The following is a 20513-nucleotide window of genomic DNA, read 5'->3' on the forward strand; positions in this document are numbered from 1 at the left end:
AACCACAAAACCATACAATATACACATACATTTAAAACCACTATAACTACTTAAAAAAGCTATGAGCTTAAAAAACAGACCCAGGCTCATCACATTTTGATAAATGCCTGAAAGAAAAGTCTTGACCTGGCACCGAAAAGATAACAAAGTTGGCGCCAGGCAGTCCTCATCATAAAGATCGTTCCAGTTTCTTAATGTAGCATGAAATAATGTTGGATCAGATTGACTTGATATGGGGCTTGGTATGCGTGATGTGGTGGTGGTGGGGGGGGCTCACAAAACTAGCCAGATTATTGTTCCTTACTTCTAATAAAGACCTTCTTTAATATGTGTGGCGCAGAGCAGTAAAGCAGCAGTTTCTGCAGCTGAAACTCTCCCCACAGCCTGAGTTCGATCCCAGCGGAAGCTGGTTTCAGGCAGCCAGCTCGGCTCGACTCAGCCTTCCATCGTCCTGAGGTCAGTAAAATGAGTATCCAGCTAGCTGGGGGAAAGGTAATCACGGCCGGGGAAGGCAACGGCAAACCACCCCACTATAAGGCCTGCCAAGAAAACGTCAACGAAAGCTGGCGTCCCTCCAAGAGTCAGTAATGACTCAGTGCTTGCACAAGAGGTTCCTTTCCTTTTTCCTTAATATAGTTAATCAGTTAGGGCTGCTAGCCGACTAGAAGTTTATGTTCTTGACAAGTAAGTTGTCAGGACTGGAGGATGCAAAATCATAAAAATTCTAGCAGAGCATTTCTTGATGCTAGTGCGAATGGATGTGCTGTGATATACATCATGTGGGGCGTGGCAGAGTAACCACTGCTCTGTAAACAGGTTGTTCTGTCATATGGAGAGATGTCTTTTAATAAGTGCATGTAGCAGCTGGCAGTATTTTGCTGGGTGCATTTGGTGAAATGCATGTGGGTTCATTGCTCGGCTGTTGCCATGTAGACGAGCCAGCGCAGAACAGGGGTTGCCTGATGCCCCATCCCAGCACAACTTCACTCTAAGTAAGCAGTCTTATGAAACACATATGGTGACTGGGAAAAAAAACTGTGGCTCCAAGTGTCTGAGCTCCCTACTGTCAGGATCTGCCCTGCTGCAGAGGATTTGCAGGACCCGGGCCCAGTGTTGGGAGCTGGCCTGCTGCAGAGTATTTGCGGGACTCAGGCCCAGTGTTGGGAGCTGGCCTGCTGCAGAGTATTTGCGGGACTCAGGCCAATGCCAGCAGCACTCTGGATGGGCTGATGTAGACCAGCTAGGAGCAGCTGGGGAAAGGGCTATATAAGACCAGCATTCTCACTCCACCCTTTGTCTCTTGAATTTGTTGTAGCCTGTTCTTACTCCTTGCAACTCTGGACCATGCCTGAACCTTGGTTTCATTGTGACCACGTCTCTTGCTTCCGGCCCTGCTGGAACCCTGCTGGTCTCAGACCCAGACCCAGACCCCTGTTCGGCCCTGGACTACATCTCTTGCCTCTGGCCCTGCTGGAACCCTGCTGGTCTTGGACTCGGACCCGGACCCAGACCCCTGCTCACTCCTGGACCACGTTTCTTGCCTCTGGCCCTGGTGGACCCCCACTGCTCTTGGACCCGGACCCCTGCTCACCCCTGGACCACATCTCTTGCCTCTGGCCCTGGTGGACCCCCTGCTGCTCTTGGACTCGGACCCCTGCTTGCCCCCGGACCACGTCTCTGGCTTCCGCCACTGCTTGAACTCAGGTTTGCCTTTGGACTCTGAACCCCACTATCCCTGGACTCTGCCTTTGCCTCTGGCCCTGCTCGAACTCTGTGTACCGTTGGACTCTGAACCCTGCTATCCCTGGACTCTGCCTTTGCCTCTGGCCCTGCTTGGACTTTGCGTACTCCAGGACTCTGAGCCTTGCTCATTCCAGGACTTTGCTCTTGCCTCTGGCCCTGCCACCCTTGGCTAGTATTATTAAAGGAAGGCCTTCTCAGACTACCTGTCTTGTGTGGGTCTCTGTTATGCTTTAGCTTTCCTGGGTCCCAGCGGCCTAGCCCTCGAGTCCGGGCAGCCACTCTTACTGCTGGTGCAGAGTGATGTTGGAGGGAAAGGAGGCAGTTCTGTGAGCAGAGGACACTGGGGCATCTCCAGCTATCCAGCCTCCTTCCCTTCCCTGCCCTGATGCATCAGCTAGATGGGCAAAAACACCCGTCTAGCTAACATACAGGGGAGGGCTCCTCCTGCTATGCATAGAATGCTCATCAGCCTTGGAGTTTAGAGGCTGACAGGGATCCAGACAGAATTATGTTCTTCGTCCGCTTTTCAAGGGAAGAAGCTCTACATAGGCTCAAAGGCATTCAGCCCATTATGCCAGAGTTTTTTAAAAACTAAGATCTGGTAACAAAAAAGCTTTGTTTCAAAAAATCTCTGTTATTGAGGCATTAACTGTGGATTACACTAGTAACTAGAAAATGTGTTAGTTTTGAATCAAATCTTGTTGATTACTGTAAAAATTTTGTGGTGGTGGGGTTACAGTCTAACTGGTTTTAGCTGTATTTGTTTTCAGGGGAGACTGCCTGAATAGTGTGTCATGAGGTGCTGAAGAAAATGGTGAGTTCGTAACCCACTACAGTTGCTGTCTAGGCACACTGACATGAACCTACCCGTACACTGCGCTCAACATCTAAGGTCCTCCTCCGAGTGCCTACTCCAAGGGAAGCTCGGAGGATGGCAACCAGGGAGAGGGACTTTTCAGTGGTGACCCCCCAATGATGGAATGATCTCCCTGATAAGGCTCACCTGGCGCCAACATTGTTATCTTTTCAGCACCAGGTTAAGACTTTCCTCTTCTCTCAGGCATTTAACAACATATGCTTTGTTTTTAATAGACCCTAGAATAGCTGTTTTTATAAGGATACTGTCTTTATGCTTTTTAGGTTTTTAAACTTTGTATATTAGTTTTAATGATTACTCTTTAAACTTTTGGAAACCACCCAGAGAGCGGTTATCTTTTTGTTATCTTTTCGGCGCCAGGTCAAGACTTTTCTCTTCTCCCAGGCATTTAACAGCATTTAACAACATATTCTAAGTTTGTTTGTTTTTAATGGACCCCAGAACTGTTGTTGATTAAATGGATACTGTTTTTATATTTTTGATGGTTTTAAATTTTGTATACTTTTTAATGTTCACTGTTTTTAACTTTTGTAAACCGCCCAGAGAGCTTCGGCTATGGGGTGGTATATAAATTTAATAAGTAAATAAATAAGTTGCACTGGAGTTTGCTTCCAAGTAATTGCACACAGCTTTGGGCTGTGATTGACCATAGATTGCCTGGTTTTAAAACATACTTCAGATGGCAGTTAAGCATTCTGTACCAACATACATACATTTATTTATTTAAAACATTTCTTGGCCACCTTTCAGAGTAGGAGCCCTCACAAGGTAGCTTACAATAACAAAATACATAAAAACTATTAAAGTATTATTATTATTAATAATAATAATATATTTATTTCTTACCCGCCTCTCCCTCTGGATCCAGGCGGGAAATGACATCAAATACAAAAATACTACAAAATACATAAAACTCATTAAAAACATATAAAACTAATACATTATTAAAATAACAGCCGGTCATCTTAAAGTTCGACTGGGTAGGCCTGCCGGAAGAGATCAGTCTTTACAGCCTTTTTGAATTCAGAAAGACTATTAAGTTGGCAAATCTCTCCCGGTTGGCCATTCCACAGTCTGGGAGCGGCAGAAGAGAAGACAATAAAAACATAGTAACAATAAAGTAGCAATTAAAAATAAAATTGACAATAAAACCAGCAAGAATAATAGCAGCAATAACAGTACTCATCATGGGAAGTCCACGGTGAAATAAAATGTTTTTAAGTTAGGTAGAAGTGAAAATCCTTGATGGACACTGTGCATATAGGATGTCTAGGAGTAGGATATGGGCACTGAGATCACGAAGACTGGATTGCCATTGGATCCCATTTATTGCATGCTAATCGAATGTTTGATTTAGAGCTCCATCACACCCTGGTTCCCCCACCCTGGTTGTTCTTGCACTATCCACCTCCGTTTCAACAGTGCATCAAGCACTGATCACTTTCACATGTGTGTGTTGTTGCGCTATTTCAGTGCGTGCATCCTTTCACCTGCGTGGGCTCTCATTGCTAACATACTGCCCTGTCTCCTCCCTTCTCCTTGCAGTTCATTGGTTGTTGTGGCTGGGAAGGACTTTGAGACGGACATTTATTTATTGCATTTCTGTACCGCCCAATAGCCGAAGCTCTCTGAGTGGTTAACAAAAATTGAGACCATTCAAAGTATAAAACAGTATAAAACCATAACATAAAATACATTATAAAAGCACAACCAGGATAAAATCAGCAGCAGTTCAGAAATACAAATTTAAAATACAAATTTAAAACAGCGAAGTTAAAATTAATTTATAGACTGTTAAAATACTGGGAGAATAGAAAGGTCTTCAGGTGTCTAAAAGAATACAGTGTAGGTGCCAGGCGAACCTCCTTAGGGAGCTCATTCCACAGCTGGGGTGCCACAGCAGAGAAGGCCTTCCTGGTAGCCACCTGCCTCACTTCCTTTTGCTGGGGCACACGGAGAAGGACCCCCTAGGATGACCTTAGGGTCCGGGCAGGTACATATGGGAGGAGGTACATATGGGACATGGGTTCCTTCCCCTGCCCTATTCTTGTTTTCCCATGTTTTATTTTTTTATTTCTGCGCAAATGCAACTGAATGCAATTCTGGTAGGCTGAAATGGTGTAATAATGCAATAGTGTACTTAAGGAATTAAGAGATTAGGGAAAGTCAACCCCTTGGTCCACGGACTGGTCTACCCATCCTCGTTTCAATTAAGTATTGTTGCACTGTAAAACTTAGGAGAGGGGGGGTGGAGAAAAAGAACATGCAATGCTTTCCCTAAGATCCTTATAAACCGAGTTGGTTGGAGGACCGAAAGTACGATGAACCGACTCCACGAACTCCTCACCAACGATGCAGCAGGTGTTCCCAAGGAGAATGATGAGGAAAATAAATTGAAATGGCACACTGGAGGAGAACCACCCTGCCCTCTGCTTTCATCAGCGACACCGCCCTACACACACACCCTTCCACAGACACAACCCCAGCAGAAAAATCGGGATGATCCAAAATAGCATCGAAAAGGAAATTACATGGGAACGGAACAACGATGTTATTACGCATGGAGAAAAGAACCGGACTTTCCCCGCACAAAAATAAAATGGAAGAGGAGGGGAAAACGGTGCAATCACAGCGTGATCACAGCAGGATGGGTACAACGTCATGTGAGTGCCGCACTGCAAAGCTGGATACCAGGCATGTTGAGAATGTGTTTAAACACTGGTGGGATGGAGCTCTTATATCCACTCTGTCCTTAATAACTCTGAGGGTGGGGTGGGGAATGGAATTTACCTAAAAATAATAATCACTAAATGGCTTTAAGAGAAATGCAGACTGCTCTAGCATTTGTTTATTGATGAATATATATGTTTTAATAATTATAATGGAAAAGAAACTTTCAAAATCATGAGTACCATCTAGGGTGACCATATTTTGGAAACCAAAAAGGACAACATGGTCGCCCCCCAAGGGGGCGTGTCCAGCACCAAGGGGGCGTGCCCACCCGAACATAGCCTTGGTAACATGTCTGATTTTACAGAACACATTTAAGACAAATCTGTTCTACATAACATCTTAATGTTAAAATCACTGAAATAAAGAACAAGTAAGAGATTCAATGTATCTGAAATTAACTTCACTCACTCCTACTTTTGTAGGTTTTGCTGTACTTTGAAGCTTTTGCTGTACTCTGTGTGTTACATTCTCCCCTTCCCTCAAATATCTTTTCTGACTGTATCTTCACTCATTGCAAGCTGCTGTTGTTGTTAACAGGGTTTGCTACTGGCCCCAGATCTGTTTCAAATTTGGTATGGCTAAAGCTCTACCTAAAAGCTATCATGGTGCCAACTTTCAGCTCTTTATCTTTTAAAATGACAGTTTTAAAAATAATAATTTTAAAACCTCAATTTAAAAAAAAATCCTAAAAAATCAATGGATGAATGGATCTGTTTCAAATTTGGTGTGGCTAAAGCTCTACCTAAATCCTTTCATGGTGCAAAGTTTCATCTCTTTATCTTTAAAAACGACACTTTTAAAAATAATAATTTTAAAACCTCAATTTAAAAAAAAATCCTAAAAAATCCCGCCCTATATCACAAGGATCTCAGGGTGGCATACAGATAAAATCATACAGATAAAATAGAACAATAAATATACAATTCTAAAACAAATTAAACCGTTAATATGTTAAAACCAATATTAAATTTTAAAACGGTAAAAGCCAATTAAAACAAGACAGTGTGCAGGCTGGTGGATTTAGCTATCAAAGGCTCTGTTAAAAAGCCATGTCTTAACCTGGTGCCGAAATGAAGACAATGCCGGTTCTAGTCGGGCCTCCAAGGGGAGGGCATTCCACAGCCAGGGTGCCACAACAGAGAAAGCCCTCTCCCATGTCCCACCACAGTGTATATTTCGCGTTGGTGAGGCATGGAGATTTGGAGAAGGGCTCCTCTGACAGATCTCAGGTCTTGGGCAGGCAGATATATAGAGAGGCGCTCCCTCAAGTATCGAGGTCCCAAGCCATCTAGGGCTTTAAACGTCATTGCCAACACCTTGAATTCCAACCGGAAATGTATTGGCAGCCAGTGCAATTTCTTTAAGACCGAAAAAAGTCCTACTACTCCCACCATTCCCTGGCATGCAGAAGGTCCCAGGTTAAATCCCCAGTGTCTCCAGGTAGGGGTAGAAAAGAATCCTGCTTCATACCCTAGGGAGTCAACTGCCAGTCAGTGTCGACAATATTAGTCTTGGTGGCTGACTTAGCATAAAGCAGCTTCCTATGTTCCTAATAGGAGCTTTCATGGGTGTTGATTCCTTCAACAGATGCCAAGGCAGCCTTCCTATCATCCCTAGCCAGCTTCCAACTGACTGGGAAAAGGCATCATCTCAACTACTTCTATCCCTTAATAGCAGCTGGATCTGCAGAAATTAACAGGTAAAGCATTTAATGCCACAGCACCATTGGATGTCTGCAGGTCGACCTTTTAAAGGCACAGCTATAAGCACTAGTTGAAAAGTGAGCAAGCATTAGTTTCTTTATAAAGACCACAGTTTAAGAATTAGTGGGGTAAAGCCTTTGTTGTTCCCTTTCCATAAAAACCTTTCACCCTTGTGTTGGGTTGGCTCACTTTGCTTGCAGTATACGTGGTTGGTTCATTAGGAAATGACAAGGCAATCGTGACTATACACAAGCAAGATCCAATTTCTGTCTAGCCAAACCTCTAATTGTGAAAGTTGCACATGGCTCTTATGTTTGTACCTGTTTTCAAACAAACAGATTTTGCCTAGTTGTTATTTCCCAAAATGGAGGTTCTCAAGATTCATCTAGAAAAGTTGTGCGGCAGCATAACTGCTTTAAAAAAGACTAGAACCCTTAATTTTAAAAACTGGGGATGTGGCGGAAAAGGAAGGTTGTAACACTACAACTGTGTAGGGTGACCATATGAAAAGGAGGACAGGGCTCCTGTATCTTTAACAGTTGCATAGAAAAGGGAATTTCAGCAGGTGGCATTTGTATGCATGCAGTACCTGATGAAATTTCCTCTTCATCACAACAGTTAAAGCTGCAGGAGCTATACTGCAGTTATACTGTGACCAGATTTAAAAGAGGGCAGGGTTCCTGCAGCTTTAACTGTTGTGATGAGGAAATTTCACCAGGTTTTCCATATATACAAATGACACCTGCTGAAATTCCCTTTTCAATACAACTGTTAAAGATACAGGAGCCCTGTCCTCCTTTTCATATGGTCACCCTACAACTGTGCATGTGTGTGTCTAAAATGGGAGCTGATCCCATAGTAAAAAGTTAAGGCAGAGAAGTGTGCAGAGTTGCCTGTTGGCAGCTCACTTGTGCCTGAGCAGTTGGTTAATAAACAGCATATGCAAATCAAGTTGAGCTGAGGCAGCACAAAACTGGGATTTCTCTTCCTACTGGTTGATTTTGCCGACGTGTCTCTATTCTACCTTCCCTTGAATGGAGGCTTATGAGACTGTTTTTTTCTGAACAAGCAGAATCACTAGATACCCAGAAGATAGGGATTACGTAGAAAATAATAATGTTGACACGTGCATCAAGTTTAGGGTGACCATATGAAAAGTAGGAGAGGGCTCCTGTATCTTTAACAGTTGTATTGAAAAGGGGATTTCAGCAGGTGTCATTTGTATATATGGGTGAAATTTCCTCTTCATCACAACAGTTAAAGTCCAGGAGCTATACTAGAATGACCAGATTTAAAAGAGGGCCGGGCACCTGCAGCTTTTACTGTTGTGATGAAGAGGGAATTTCACCAGGTTCTCCATATATACAAATGACACCTGCTGAAATTCCCTTTTCTATGCAACTATTAAAGATACAGGAGCCCTGTCCTCCTTTTCATATGGTCACCCTAATCTAGTTAGACAAGGGTAAGAAGTTGCACCTGCTAGAATTTACTCCTGTGTACATCCACTAGAAGTAGAGAGGTCGTATCTATGGTCACTTGAGCTGGCCAACTGCAGGAATTTTGTAAGGACAACTCAAATTTACCGACATATTCAAGATGAGAATTTCTTCTGAAGTTGCAAAGTTCACAGCGAGAAAATATTTAAGGTCTTCGGGAACACATACTCTGGTACCTTCCCCCAAAGTCGGAGGGCAAACTACTGGGTGCACAAGTCACAACATGACTTCCTTAACGTGGAAGTCATTTGAATTGTCCTTAACCTAATAGTCTTTTTGGTTTATGTGTTTTGTTTTGCTTTTGACAGGCTCAGCAAAAGATCTTTGCTGCTGCCGCTGCAGCCACACTTGACCACTTGGAAGAATCTTTCATTTTAAACCTCAGCATCTCCAGATCAGCTACTTCCATGCTTTTAGGTCTCCAGCCACTGCATCCAATGGGCCTCAAAAGTCTATGGCTTCAATGTATCTGTCCAGGGCAATGTGTTCATGGACCCTGATGTTCCCCACTTCGTAACTATGAAATGTAGTGAAGTTCAGTCCTGTGTATTCTTTATTATAAATTTATTATTATTCCGGCAGGCCTATCCAGTGGAATTTTAAGATGTTTTTCAAATGTTTTTAGGATGTTTTTAAGGATGTTTTTTTTAACAATGTATATTATGTTTTATGAGCCTCGTGTGGCGCAGAGCGGTAAAGCAGCAGTTTCTGCAGCTGAAACTCTCCCCACGGCCTGAGTTCGGGCCCAGCGGAAGCTGGTTTCAGGCAGCCGGCTCGGGTCGACTCAGCCTTCCATCCTCCCGAGGTCGGTAAAATGAGTACGCAGTTAGCTGGGGGAAAGGTAACAATGGCCGGGGAAGGCAACGGCAAACCACCCCGCTATAAGGCCTGCCAAGAAAACGTCAGTAAAAGCTGGCGTCCCTCCAAGAGTCAGTAATGACTCAGTGCTTGCACAAGAGGTTCCTTTCCTTTCCTTATATTATGTTTTAATTGAGTATTATGTATTTTATCGTTTATTGTTGTTCCCTGTCTCGATCAGAATGGAGAGGCGGGTAAGAAATAAATGTATTTTATTGTATTTATTATTTATTTAAAACTTGTAGACACCCACCCACCCAATCATATTAGGTTTCAGGGCAGTGTACAAAACATAAGCAATGCTTTGCACCTGGTCGACTTTGCATTGTGCTACATTCCAAGTTGGCAATTAGGTTATTTTAAGCTATAGTCTGCATCAGGTTAAAGCAATTACTGGATGTAAGAGAGAAGCTTTCCCATGCACTGGTAATGAAGACCTGAGGGCTTTTGAAGATCTTTATATATAGAGAGAGAGGGGGGGGGGGGAATTCACAAGACACAGAATCTGGACCTCCTTTTTCTGAATTTGTTTCAGTTAAAAGGAGCTAGAGGGCACAGGGGACTGTCAACTCAGAGCCATTGTGGTGAAGTTGAGTCTGTGTTATCCTGACTGGTATCTATTTCTTAAATACCAGCAGTGGGAGGGACTTCGATCAGGAAAATGACACACGGAGTGTGGAGGGGGGGCGGGGAGAAGGTAAACCTAGGGCCGGATCTACGCTATTGCTTTAAAGCGCTTTATAACAGTTATAAAGCATTTTAACTGCTTTAAAGCACTATAAAACTGTTATAAAGCGCTTTAAAGCAATAGTGTAGATCTGGCTCTGCTCTCCATACTCTGGGCCCAGCCTGATTCAGGCCTCTGTAGCTGCCTTTAACTTAAAAAAAAAAATACATAGGAGATCCTGGGTACAGATCTTCTATGGTGTATCTAGTAGAGCCCTTAAATCTAGCAGGTGAGGGATAGATCCTTGGAAACAACCCACTCTAGAGAAAACTGGCAACCCCAACCTCATCCCACCTGCCTCTGGTGTTGCCAACTTTTGAACGCACCCCTATAGCTATCTCATTACTGGCAGTCAGCAGATAATGATAATGCTTTGCTCCACACCATTAAGAAGCTTTGCCTGGTGATTTCTGCTTATTACTCTCCTGTGGAAGGGGCAAGCGCATAAGCCTGGCTTACTCATACTTTTGTCAGGTACTTTCCACGTAACTGAATATGAAGGATCTGATCTGGGACCAGAGTTTCTACCCTGCTGGGATCTGTTTCCTTGCTGCCAGTACCTTCATTAAAGCAATTCACAGACTCTGGAACACACCCCAAAAGACTGGAAAAATCATTCTCTGGGTGCCAAAAAAAGACAATGAAGAAGAAAACCCAAAGAATATTATGTTGCCTTCTTAGGGTGGTTCCATGCAGTTGCTAATAAATCATTGTTCTTCCACTACGAAGTTGCAATTGTCTTTCCACATATCCAGGGATATTTTCTGTGTGTAAATCTCACGATGTTCACCACACTAGTGCCCCTTAGTGGTAAGTGATGGGGAAAGTCTCCTTTACGGTCACTGCCAAGTGCTGAATGTCAGTAACAGGAAAAGATTTTTTTTAAATTATTTCTTAAACTTAGTATTATAGAAGTATAGTGCTATATCCCTACAATTAGTATTATAGAGGTATAGTGCTATATCCCTACATTTTATGTTAGTAAAATTATACCTCTATAATACTAATTTTAAGCAATAATTTAAAAACATCTTTTCCTGTTACTGCCATTTAAAAATCATTTTTAAAATATTACCTTTCTGGTTACCTCGCCAAAATGGCAGTGACTGCATATTAGATTTGTTTTCATCATCATCAATATATATATATATATAGTATTATAGCTTTATAGTATAATGCTTTAACACTTTCATTTATATTTAAAGCCAGAAAAGTGCTGGCTTTAAGACTAATGAAAGAAAATAAAGGGGCTATAACAATAATGCCCACTGCAAAGGTTATGCTAAATGTGTGGTTAGTAATGATAGGGTTTCCGGCTCGGTAGTTCACTGCCCACATCAAAAGCACAACTCTTAAATAAAGACAGACGAGTAGCACTGAGGGCATCTACCCATCTTCTGTTGTTCTAAAAAAAAAAGTGGAGGACTTTCTGTATACTTCCAGATGACACTTTTATGTTGCCGTCACTCTGCCTCAGTCACTTAATTTTATTGTGGGCTGGGAAGGTCCAGGAGATGTCTTCAAACTGTAACCCTCCTGTGTTTTCCCACTGCTTCTTCTGCCTTTTACTGCAGAGATAATTTGGGCCGGATGTACACTACTGCTTTAAAGCGCTTTATAACAGTTATAAAGCGCTTTAAAGCAATTGTGTAGATCCGGCCCCGTTGGGGGTGGGTGGGGAGACAGAATAACTGCACAATGCATTCTAACAGTTAGCCCTAGGACCCCTCTGTCTGGAAACCACTGTCTCTGGTACGAAAAAAGATGGACGTAGCCGTGGGAAAACATGAGAGACTTACAGATAGATGACAAAGTTGTGTGGACATCTTGTATAATATGAAGGGATGAGCTGCAGCGATTCCACAATAAATTCTCATCTGGAAACAGCCTAGTATTCTGTAGTTCCAACAGATCAGTGCTAAAACTACTTCCTTGTTGCCTCCTAGAATTGAGAAGAGTCCTGCTACAGTACTTGAGGATTCATGCTTGTAGTAAATACTCACGCACACACTGAGGGTTGAGGGTTGAAGTGACCGAAGTGACCGGAGCCACTCGAGTGAGTTTATTGAGCATACACAGAGTTTAAGTAGGAAAATCTCTCCTCCTTCTTCCCCCCTCCCTCTCAGCCAAAACTCCTTTGATCACCCTGCTTGTACCCTGAATCCACATCTTTAATCCCCTCTGTTTGCTGAGTTAGTCTGCCTTGGTTGTTGATTCCGTGTTAGTCACTGGAAGTCCATCAGGGCATGTCTAGGGTTGAACAATGGTCAATTAACGGGGAGGAAGATAACAGCAAAGCCCTGCTTCGCCCGGGCAGTCTTCTGTCAACGTAACTCTCCAGGCCTGTGCTGTAATACTTCAATGCTGATTGTTGTCTCTCCTGCTTGGGGGCTAGGAACGTATTTTGTTTCTAATATTCAAACTAGTGAAGATGGTACTGTAATCTTCAAACACAGACACACATAAATTTATTAAAATTAATTAATGTGGTTTTTGTAAAAAACAAAAATGTACCTGAGGTGCACCCTACTAGGTCACCTACTATACACTGCCAAGTTTTAGATGTCTAGGTTTCATAGTCTTGGAGCTATGGTGCTCACAGACAGACACACATCTTTTATTTGATAGATGTGGATTTTTGCTGGTTAGCATTGTTTGGGCCGGATCTACACTACTGCTTTAAAGCGCTATATAGCAGTTTTGAAAACGGTATATGGAGTGTGTCCTGGGCCCCAACAGTTGTCAAAACTGTTATAAAGCGCTTTAAAGCAGTAGTGTAGATCCTGCCTTGGTTATTTCTGCAAACCTTGGATGCTTCCAATTCACTCATTGGCTTCCAATTCACTTCAGAATCCAATATAAACTTCTCCTGTTGACCTTCAAAGCTTTTCACGGTCTAGCTCCTTCCTATCTCTCCTCTCTCATCTCACACTATCGCCCCGCTCGTGCTCTTCGCTCCTCTGATGCCATGTTTCTCGCCTGCCCAAGGGCCTCTACTTCCCTTGCTCGGCTTCGTCCATTTTCTTCCGCTGCCCCTTACGCCTGGAACGCTCTTCCAGAACATTTGAGAACTACAAGTTCAACCACAGCTTTTAAAGCTCAACTAAAAACTTTTCTTTTTCCTAAAGCTTTTAAAACTTGATGTTGTGCAGACTTCTACTGTTACTTTCTACTGTTAGTTTTTCCCTACCCTGTGCCTGCTTACCCTGCCCTGTACCTGTTTGCATTCTCTTCCCCTCCTTATTGTTTTACTATGATTTTATTAGATTGTAAGCCTATGCGGCAGGGTCTTGCTATTTACTGTTTTACTCTGTACAGCACCATGTACATTGATGGTGCTATATAAATAAATAAATAATAATAATAATAATAATAATAATAATAATAATAATAATAATAATAGTAGTAGTAGTAGTTTGAACAGACTTTAACGGAGCAATCTGATGGACCCTAGACAGTGTCTGAACCTGCCTTGCTGAAGGAGGCTGTTCTCCTTTTCATATTTAGTGGTGCTTAGCAGTGGATGCTGATAGCTGCCAGCAAACTGCTGCATGTTCAGTAGAAAGCATATTTTGGCTATGTTGAAGCCTTGTGCTAGTTAGCAGGCCAGATAAAACCTCATCCCAGTGACAGGAATAAAATCGGCCATGCAATAGATAACAGCCTAAATCTTCTATTATGTGGGTGTCTGTCACAAATAACCTGCTTTCAAGGACCATAGTAGTCATGGATTGGAACCTGAGTGTTGCCACTGCTTTTTGACATTTCCATCCCATGTCTCAATTTGGTAGGGGAGGAATACAGCTAAGGGGAAAGGGCTCTGAAGAACTGCCATATCCTGTTGCTTAACCACATGCTCATTTCTAGTTTCAGTGGCTTAACAGTTTCTGGACTGTGTTGAAAAACTGTGTTGAGAATCCATACTCTTTTAGTATTTTCACATCTCAGTGCACCAAGTTTCTCTAGCAGGAGAGATCTCGACAAGAAGTTAAAAATATACCTTTTTTTCAGTCTTGAGACACTTCTTCTTAACAATTTCAAGCAATAATTAATAACAGATGTTTGGAATCTAGCAGTAATAGAACTGACTCTTACCTCTGCCTCCACTAAAAAGGCCGAAAGCCTTTTTAAACTGTGGTCGTTACTATTTATTATTATTTATTTATAATTACATTTGTATCCCATCTTTTTCCCCTCTTGTAAATAACCCAAGGCAGCTTACATAGTCCTCCTCCTCTCCATTTTATCTTCACAACAACCCTGTGAAGTAGGTTAAGCTGAAAGTCATTGACAGACTCAACTACAGCCTCTCTTGGACAGGGATAGCTCAGCCATGGTGGTACAAGCTTTGGTAACCTCAAGATTGGATGACTGCAATGCTCTCTATGTGGGGCTGGTCTTGCAGCTGCTCCGGAGCTGGAGCTAGAACGCTGCAGCTCGGCTGTTGTCTGGAGCTGCTCCTTTCCAGCATGTAACTCCTCTGCTGAGGGAACTGTACTGGCTGCTTATGCGCTACTGGGCCAGGTTTAAGGTTCTTGTACTTGTGTACAAAGCCCTAAACAACTTGGGACCAGGATACCTGAGAGAGCACCTTCTCCCCTACCAACCTGCCCAGTCACTGAGGTCAACCAAGGGCATGCTCCTGGTGGTTCCACATAGACCCATCCTCCGATTGGAGTCCACCAGGGGAAGAGCCTTCAGCGTGGTGGCCCCCCTCCCTCAGAATTCCCTGCCTCTGCAGGTCAGGCAGGTGCAAACTTTGTATTCCTTTCGGCGCCTCCTGAAAATGTCAATATTCCAGGAAGCCTTTCCTTAATGACCAGCCACGGTTCTCGGTTTACTGTACATTTTGCTTCTTTTAAAATCTATTTTAAAGTGTTTTATTCTGTTTTTATTTTTATCTTGTACACCGCTCCAAAATTTTGAATGGGGAGTGGTATATAAATATTGTAAATAAATACATAAATAAATACATTCTCCATAAGTTTGTCTAAACCCCCTTTAAAGCCATCCAAATTGGTAGCCATCACTACATCCTGTGGTAACAAATTCCATAGATGAACTATACGTGACGAAGTACTCATTTCATCTGTCCTGTATCTTCCACATTCAGCTTCATTGGATGACTTGAGTTCTAGTATTATGAGAGAGGGAGAAAAATATTTCCCTCTCTATAGTCTCCACTCCATCCAAAATTTTATACACGTATCATGGGCGGTATGATATTGACAGTTTTATTTTTAATTCCTTTCCTAATTGTCCCCAACACGGAATTTGCCTTTTTCACAGCAGCTGCACACCAAGTTGACATTTCCCTCAAGCTATTCACCACAAAGCCAATATCCCTTTCTTGATCAGTCACCGCCATCTCAGATCCTATCAACATATACACAAAGTTAGGGTCCTCACCCCCCCCCACCCCTGTGCATCACTTAACTGACCTGCCCTTGTTGTTTTAATGCCATATTATCGCAGTTTGGAATGATTCTTTTGGAGCACTTTGTAATCTCCTTTTGTATTAACCAGGCTAAATAATTTGGTTTTGTCGCCAAATTTAGCCACCTCATTGCTTACCTCTAACTCCAGAATATTTATGAAATTAAAAACCACCATTCCTAATACAGATTCTTGGGATACTCCACGGTTTTACAGCCCTCCTTTGCAAGAACTTTTGATTCACTTCTACTCTGCTTTCTGTTTTTTAACCAGTTTCCTAGCCATAAGAGATCCTATCCCATAACTCCACATGCCAACAGGGCTGCTTCCAGACAGACAACTCCTAGATTCCAGCTGGACATCAGGAAAAATTTCCTGACTGTTAGAGCAGTACGACAATGGAATCAGTTCCCTAGGGAGGTGGTGGGCTCTCCCACACTAGAGGCCTTCAAGAGGCAGCTGGACAACCACCTGTCAGGGATGCTTTAGGGTGGATTCCTGCATTGAGAAGGGGGTTGGACTCGATGGCCTTGTAGGCCCCTTCCAACTCTGCTATTCTATGATTCTAGTGCTATCAATCAAAAGGCATTGTGCAACTATTCCATCTTTCCCTCCTTAACAGATTTTCTGTTGGAAGAAAAAAAATGGGGGAAATGGTGGGAAACGCTGGGAAAGTTACAAGTGCAAGACAATGGCATCGTGACTCTTTGTAAAATTCTGTGAAATAGGCAGGGCGATTACACAATAAAACTCTTGACTGGAAATGCAGTTAGTGTTGGAAATGCAAGATACAAATTTACACATAAAAGTGGGGTGGTGGCATAACTCCATACAATCCTGAAAGACCAGATCAGCAGCCTTAAAGTACTGCTGGATCTAGCACTATTCCTGGAATCCCAGGTAGTGTTGTCAACTGGGAACGCCTAACATACTGGGTGGGCCTCTTTTGGAAAATGGAGGGATTGGTTGCCATATATGTTGGTTATCTCAGGATTAACAACTGCAATATGGTATGCGTAAGGCTGCCCTTGAAGACTATTCAGAAGTTTGAACTGGAGCCAAATGTCATAGTTTGGTTCTTTTTAGGGGTGGGGAGATAAAACATATTCAACCTGCACCATAGCAATTACATTGTTTGTCTGTTCAAAGTGTTCTGACCAGGAACACTTAAAAAAAGAGGATCTAACAGTGCACCTGCATATTTTAAGGATGCAATTCCCACATTGGGATACTCACACATCACCAAAAAGTGAAAATGCATAACCAGAAAATAGATTTGCATAACATTTTGCACACACGCACACAATTCTGTAATAATTACAATAATTTAAACAGTAATGCATCTCATCATAGTGGGGGAAACTATGACCTGACCTGTCTACTGTACTGGAACGAACTGCTGATGGTTCTCCTTTCTTATGGTTCATTCTCTTTAAACTGAACTTGAACTGAACAGTCCTTCAAATAGAGGACTGTCTTCTGTACAGTAGGACACATAGCCACCCTACCTTATACACTTACTTGGCACAAGGCAATGGACTCCGCAGGATCAGGCTGTTAGAGAACACCACTCTCATTAATATCTGCTGGAGAGGAAGCACTATTTAAAGCCTGCTCTATTTGAAATGGCTCGCAGATAGAGCGGAGTCTTTATTTTTTGATGGTCCCAGCATTGTGGAACACTGCCTCTTGACAACCATCAAAGAAGACCAAGTCTATATGCTTGGAGACATTATTGCAGAACATTCTTATTTCTACAGGCTTTTAATTCTTCACTCTATTTGGATTTGAAGGCAGGCCGACAATATTGATTGACTGACTCCCGTGCGAATCCAGGCACATGCTCTCTAACAATAAACTTTCCCCAACCTGGTACCTTCCAGATAGATTGGACTACAACTTCCATCAACCCCAACCAGCATTCAGTTTTCCAAGCCTGAATTGCCTAACAGTAGCAGCACACTACCAAATTATACTGCTGAAATTAAGGAAGCTTGAGGTAAACAGGAGTGGAATTTTGTGTGGAAGGAAGGGGGATTCTGTTGAACCCTGGTACTCAAAAACAAATATAGGAGTATGGGCTGATGGGAGTTGAAGTCTAAAACATCTGCAGGGCACCAAGCTGGGGAAGGCTGGTGTATTTCTTTTGCACAAGGCTCCGTTGTTGGATCTTGAGCTTCCAATAAAATACAAAGGAGATCCCTCGAGTCTAAAGTCTGCCCAACCCTGCCTTATACAGTGAGTCAGGAGAGGTTGCTGCTGTCAGCATGTCTGTGGCGGCCCTTTTTCCAGGTCTTGGCCTCTTCCCTTGGCTTCTTGTCAAGACTCTTTTTCTCCCTGTGTGGGACTTGAACCCTTGGCCCAGGAGGACTGTTATGTGCTATTTTTCAGGCATCCTGTGCAGGCACCTATGTGAGCCCTATGTTGTTTGTATTCTCTTTTCTTGCCTTTGTGTCTGTTGTCTCATAAAACACTGGTTGTGAGAAGCATAAAGGGATTTGTAGTGGTACTAGTGGGGTAACTGCTGGCTATGAAATTGGGGCTGATGGAGTGAGGACACTGTAGTTGAGTATGCATTAGATACAGCATATCTAATTTCACCAGCATAGTGGTGGTGTGTCTCTGGTCCCAGACAGAACTGCTCTGCCCAACACTTTATCTTGCTTGTTCTCAGAACACCCCAGGAACATAGGCTGCGCTGATCTATACTCCCTAGATGGAGAGGTGAAAATGGAGAGGGAAACTGAATAGCATGTATCCAACACATTAATAGCATGTATACAACACATTCACAGTTACAGAATGCATAATTTTCTTATGAAAGCATACAAGTTTAATTATTTTGTCTCTGACTCATGATTTTGCAAAAAATTACAGTTAATAAACAGTTGACATTCTGGTATGGCTGTCAACACTCCTGCTTCCTCCCTCTCTCCCCTGTGAGGAATCCTACACTTTTAACAGTTGAGCAAATAGGCTTTCATGAGTGATGCAACGATGTGGAAGCTTCACCTAGAGCTTCATCACACCAGCGTTATACTGTGCAATCACTGCGAATTGCATGCAAAGGACTCAGACGTTTTCCACCTTATAATCTGCTTTGATTGTGAAGCACTCCCAGGCATCCTGCTTTAATTGTGCTTCAAAGCAAAAAGATTCGCCACATTTAGCCCCTACTTTTGGAGCGTATCTTCCGAGCCACCCCTGGGGCGCAGGAGCAGGATTTTAAAGAAATGCTTACATCTGCGTAAGCTTTAAAGATAAAGACACCAAAATTGGCACAGTAATAGATATTAGGGAGAGCATACCAATCTTGAATTGAATTGGGTCATCCGTTGATTTTTTTTTAAATGATTTTTTACATTTCCCCCTTAAACTCACTTCCTGGTATGCAAAGGATCGCTGTCGCCCGGTAGCAAAAACAACAACCGCAAAAGCTCAGCGCTACGGGGATAATCCGAGGGAAGCAGGCACGTGGGATGAAGCTTTTACTGAACTTCTGCCTGTCAAGTCACCAATTCAAAGTGTTGGTTTTAACCTTTAAGCAGTTGGTTGGAGTAGTGTCTCCTCCCATATTTACCTACCCGGACCCTAAGGTGATTGTCCCAGGCCCTCTTCTAGGTGTCCCACTATATGGGGGGAGGTAGGCAGTTGAGAGAAAGCGGGCCTATTCAGCCCCATCTGTGAAATTTCATTCTCAGAGATGCTCATGTGGTGCTTACATGATGTATTTCCAGAACCAGAAGGGAAGACCATTTTAAGAACTGTTTAATGCTTTTATACTATGGATCTTTGCACTTTTGTTTTTAACTTTGGTTCTATTATGTGCTGCATTGTTTTTTAGCCTTAGCTGCTGGTTTTATTCTGTGTTTTATTTTGTTTTTTTAATTTACCTGTACGTGGCCTAAAAAAGTTCAGTTATTGGAGAGTCTAAAGGTAAAATGAATAAAAACAAATGCTAGACTTTGTAAAATTCCTGTCTTGACATTAGGCAGCAATTGTTATTCTATTATTGATCCTGTTCAGAGGACACGTTAAGCCTGTGGTTAAACATTTCAAGCTAAACGTTATGGCTTACAGCTTCATCCCACGTACCTGTTTCCCTCGAATTATCCCTACAGCGCTAAGCTGTCGGTGTTGGTGTTGTTACAGAGGGGCAAGATCCTTTGCAAACCAGAAAGTAGGTTTAAGGGGGGAAATGTAAAAATAATAATAAAAAACCAATGGATGACCCAATCCAATTCAAATTTGGTAATAGATATTAAGGAGAGCTTAAAGCTCTCCTTAATATCTATTACTGTGCCAATTTTGATGTCTTTATCTTTAAAGCTTACGCAGACGTAAGCATTTGTTTAATTTTTCTTCAAATTCTGCTCCTGCACCCCAGTGGCCGCTCGGATGATATGCTCAAAAACTAGTATCAAAATACGGCGAGTCTTTTGCTTTTATAGCACAATTAAGGCAGGATGCATGGGAGTACTTCACAATAAAAGCAGATTATAAGCTGGAAAACTTTGGAGTCCTTTGCATGCAATTCGCAGTGATTGCACAGTATAACGCTGGTGTGATAAAGCTCTTAGCATGCCATGTGAACCATGACAAAGAACATTGTGTGAACCATTCCTAACCCTCATGGCTACAACATCGGTTTAAACACACTCACTAACCATTTCATAGAATAGCAGAGTTGGAAGGGGCCTACAAGGCCATCGAGTCCAACCCCCTGCTCAATGAAGGAATCCACCCTAAAGCATCCCTGACAGATGGCTGTCCAGCTGCCTCTTGTGTGGGAGAGCCCACAACCTCCCTAGGGAACTGGTTCCATTGTCATACTGCTCTAACAGTCAGGAAGTTTTTCCTGATGTCCAGCCGGAATCTGGCTTCCTGTCTCTTGAGCCCATTATTCCGTGTCCTGCACTCTGGGAGGATCAAGAAGA

The sequence above is a fragment of the Elgaria multicarinata genome, chromosome 3 (genome assembly GCF_023053635.1).
Source record: "Elgaria multicarinata webbii isolate HBS135686 ecotype San Diego chromosome 3, rElgMul1.1.pri, whole genome shotgun sequence".
NCBI lineage: Eukaryota > Metazoa > Chordata > Lepidosauria > Squamata > Anguidae > Elgaria > Elgaria multicarinata.